This window comes from Cnephaeus nilssonii (genome assembly GCF_951640355.1).
Source record: "Cnephaeus nilssonii genome assembly, chromosome: 15".
NCBI classification, from domain to species: domain Eukaryota; kingdom Metazoa; phylum Chordata; class Mammalia; order Chiroptera; family Vespertilionidae; genus Cnephaeus; species Cnephaeus nilssonii.
Window position 1 is genome coordinate 4,335,939 of NC_137086.1, and position 4,766 is coordinate 4,340,704.

Here is a 4,766-nt window from a genome sequence, read left to right on the forward strand (position 1 = left end):
GCTAAAACTACCTGGAGCTACAATATGGAAATACGTGACAAATTAAATTGCACCCTTTGTCAGAAATACATTTGGAAGACACACACACATCTTGTGTGGGGAAATGACTAGCAGGAGACGTGAGGGCACCCCTGTTTGGGCAGGCAGCTGGGCTAAAGTCCAGATGTTTCCAGCAGGTCCCACTTTATGGGTTTGAAGTGTTTTGTCCCCACGCCTGGTACAGCCGTGCAGGTTGCACACTGCACAGGCGTGCACACTGCAGTCTGTGTGACATGTGCTCTGGTATTGTGTCCTGCGGGTCCTGGGGGCCCTGAGGTAGTGACTGGAGGGACGCATGTGAAGAATGGCTGTGTGTGAGCCGTGAAAGGAATGCTGCATTAGAGAAGTTACAGGCGCAATAATTAATTCTGTGACGGGAGCTGTGTGCTACAGCCACACTGCAGAAACACGGCCAGTGGAATTGAAAAGGATTCCAGAGTGAGGTGACAGAGACAGGCCCCCCATGAAAGTCATCCCCAGAGTCGTTTACGAGGGGGTAACACAGCAAAGACACACAAGCTAGAGGCGAACACAGTGCCACAGAATCTGTTGGTGTGATTATCTGTAAAGGGAAAAGGGCATCTAAATAGAATCCACTAAACTTCCCAATAATGTAAGGCATGACCGTGGCCTTCTTTAGGAGCACACAACGTACTTGAAGAGTTACCGATCCGGAAGGCAGGTTATGCATCTCTCCTTTACAAAGAGGCGGTGTCCCAGCTGGTGGCCGTCCCCGTGAGGATCAGTGGCTCTCAGCAGTGTGCCACAGGTAGACAGCCTTTTAAAAATACCAGCAGATTCCATCTGACCCTTCCACGTAAAGGGTGAGTGGTGAAGTAACTGCTCTTTTGAAGGAATTCGGGTGTGGAAGAGCACTTTGGAAAACATTTCCGTCACTCTCTGATTTCCTTGCCAATATGCGTGGTTATCGAGTATCAGCCATTCACATGGGCACCCTTAAACCGACGCCTCTCGCCTGCTTAATAGTAAAATCCTCCCAATGAAGTTTCCATGGGCTTTGGATCCCTTTGTTTAAAAATGTAAAAATGAAATATCTTCCAATTAGTTTGCAAGAAGAACTGCCTGACGCCGGGAAAATGGAAATTTACTAGCCCACTTTCCACGGGAACCTCGCATAATTGGGGGCTGGCAGTGAAGAATGAGAGGCCTGCCGTCGTGAACGGCGCTCAGGCCCTTCTCGGGATGGAGCGCACCTCCTCGCGGGAGGCAGGCCTTTCAGCCCTGACAGCCGCGAATGCGGAGCAGCTTTTAAACACTGAGCCGAGCACTTCAAAAGCCTGCGTTATCGTCTAATGTTAAAATTTCAAAAATAATGAAGCACATCCAATCTTAATATTCACTTTAAAACATTATTACTGATTCTTGTGGCAGCTAAAAAGAGCGGCAACAGCAAAAGGATTCCGTAATATGATTTAGGATATCATCTATGACATATTTATCCAAACCATTAAATATTCTATTTTTGTTGCTATTATATATAAGACTAGAGGCCTGATGCACGGGATTCGTGCACTGGTGGGGGGCGTGGCCTGCGGGGATCGGCCTGCTATGGGAGCACTGGTCATCCTGGTCAGCCTAGCAGCTGTGGACCTGCCGTCTGAGCAGCACTCCCCCTGTGGGAGCGCACTGACCACCAGGGGGCAGCTCCTGCATTGAGTGTCTGCCCCCTGGTGGTCAGTGCACATCATAGCGACTGGTTGACTGGTCGTTCTGCTGTTTGGTCCCTGGGCTTTTATTATATAGGATAATACAACAGTACATTATTTTCATATTTATACTTATATAATAACTAGAGGCCCGATGCACGACATTCATGCATGGGTAGGGTCCCCAGGTCTGGCCAGTGATCAGGGCCCATCAGGGCCTTCTGGCTGCCGGCCAGGGCCTTCCTTCCCCCAGCTGCCAGCCGGGGACTTCCTTCATTCTGCGCCGCCCCCTGGTGGTGAGCACACATCATAGTGGGTGGTCGAACTCCCAGTCAGTTAAACTCCCAAGGGGACAATTTGCATATTAGCCTTTTATTATATAGGATACATCTATAAATTATAGGTGTATGTAAATTAGTCATATAAATATGTAAATTATAAATAACTATGCATACAGTGGAAAATTCATCCCATCTGAATTTGGGGTGGGGCAGGGGCAGGTGAGGGTTTACCAAAGTCATGACATTTCATCTGAGCCTTAAGGCCAGAGTGGCACCTAAATCATGACTACAACTAAATCATGGATGAAGAAACACAGATTTTTTTTAATCCAATCTTAATATTAATTCAGAATCATTTGGGGGTGGCCCTAGAGCAAAGGAGAGGATATTGTTCTTTTTACAGCAGGCATAACCCTTGTAGAAACTCATTTCCCTGCAGAGGATGGAGGAGGGAAGAAGGTTCAAGAACAGTGAACCTCATCCTCAGTGACTAATCTGGGCGGTGCCGAGTCTACAGTCCATTCCTGAGGGTGGGAATGACCAACCCCTCCCAGGAAAGGCCTCTGCATGGCTTTGGGAGCCATGTCTCAAGCTCCTACAAGAGGAAGTGGCCTGCCCTTCCAGCTCCAATGTCCCTTCCACAAGCCTTTCTCTAAGCCCCGAGGTGGAGGAGAGTTCCAGTTCCTTTCAAATACCTTGGTCAGCAACATGCCCTTCGGGCTAGATGGGGCAATTCTGAGGGAGGAGGGACCTAAGGCGACAAGCAGTAAATGCCCAGAATGAGAAGACTTGAGTTCGAAACCAAGAAGGCATTAATGAGCAGCAAGTGTGGGAGGAGGCAGGAGAATGCTTGGGGATGTGAGTGGCTGGGACTCCTACAAGCAGGTGTGGGGTGGGAGGAGCTGGTCCAGCCGGTTTGGGCCAGCATCCAGGATCCATGAGCTAGAAATACCCTCCAGCCAGGCCTGTGCTCTCCCATCCTGTTACACCCTCCCATCCTATTACTCAGGGCTTGAGGGATGGGAAATCAAGCTATACTCACATAGTTGTTTAACAATGTTTAGTAAATGTGAGTCCTGGGCTGTGCTGGGCACATTCTACCTGCTAATGGGTTATCTCTGCTCTTATCTGAATTCCTCTACACCAGTGGTCGGCAAACCTCGGCTCGCGAGCCACATACAGTTCTTTGGCCCCTTGAGTGTTCTAATGCCACTTCTTCAAAATAGACTCGCCCAGGCCGAAAACCGACTTCTGCGCATGGGCCACGAAGTTTCAATCGCACTGTATGTGGTACTTTGTGGAAGAGCCACACTCAAGGGGCCAAAGAGCCACATGTGGCTCATGAGCCGCGGTTTGCCAACCACTGCCCTACACAACAGTGAGCTCCTGTAGGGCAGATGTATTCAGAGTTGCAACTCCATGGAGTCTAGCATACAGGCTCTCAGAGGTTTGATGGACAGAGAGAGGATCTGGGAGTCCATGGCACAGCCAAGGGACTTGAAATGATCTCCCATTGCTCCTACCACAATCTTTTCCCAACATCTGAGAAAAAATTTGTTTGATGTGAGGTTGTAACTGCCCAAGGATAGCGCTCTGCTCCCTCCACCCACATGACTCATTTCTATCTTCACATCAGGCTAATTTGGAATACTTGGAAAGAGCAAAAGAATAAGTGATGAGCTCCAAAAGTGTCTTTCCACCTTTATCTGGACTTCTGCTTTTGCCAGGTGATTCATAAGTCTTGAACCAAAAGTCAGTTGGGCTATTTGGGGGAGGGATCTATTTGTCAGGGTTTATAACTATTGGAGGGTTGCATGTGGAGCGCTGAGGCTGAAGGAAGGGGAGAGGGAAAGAGGGGAGAAGAGGGAGGAAAGAAGGGGAGAGGATGGGAGCGAGGAATGGCTTGCTCAGCCAGCCAGCCAGCCAGTAAGTGGAATCATCCTGACCATCGGTGAGGAGGAAGCAAATCTCTCTCACATGGGACTGTTCCCAGCACAGACATGCGTTTAAGCCTCACTCTGAACCTTCAGTCCTGATGTCCCCGAGTTTAGGATGTTCTCCCTGCACCCTCTCACATCTTGTTGTGGTTATTGTGTCAACTTTACTGTGCCATGGGGTGCCCAGATTAAAAATTATTTGTGGATGTGTCTGGGCAGGTGTTCCTGGATGAGATTAGTATTTGATTCAGTAGATACAATCAGGTAGACCAGTGGTCGGCAAACTCATTAGTCAACAGAGCCAAATATCAACAGTACAACAATTGAAATTTCTTTTAAGAGCCGAAAACCGACTTCTGCGCATGGGCCACGACGTTTCAATCGCACTGTACGTGCGCACCTTCACGTGGTATTTTGTGGAAGAGCCACACTCAAGGGGCCAAAGAGCCGCATGTGGCTCGCGAGCCGCAGTTTGCCGACCACTGAGGTAGACTATCCTCCTCAATGTGGGCAGACACCATCCAATCCTCGGAGGGTCCCAATAGAACACAAATAGAAGGGAGGGTCCACTCCGTTCCTGTCTGTCTGCTTGAGCTGGGGCATGGGTCTTATCCTGCCCTTGACTTCGGCTCACACCACTGGGTGTCCTGGTTCTCAGCTATAACCAATATAGATAGGTAGATAGTCCATTGGTTATGTTTCTCTGGAGAACCCTGACCAATACACATGTCAAGCTTCTTTCTGAAAATTTTTATTGATGCCTCACCCTGAAAGTGAGGTCCATGTTCAACAACATCATTATCACCCGAAGAACACCTTAAAATTGGATTTCCAAACCTTCT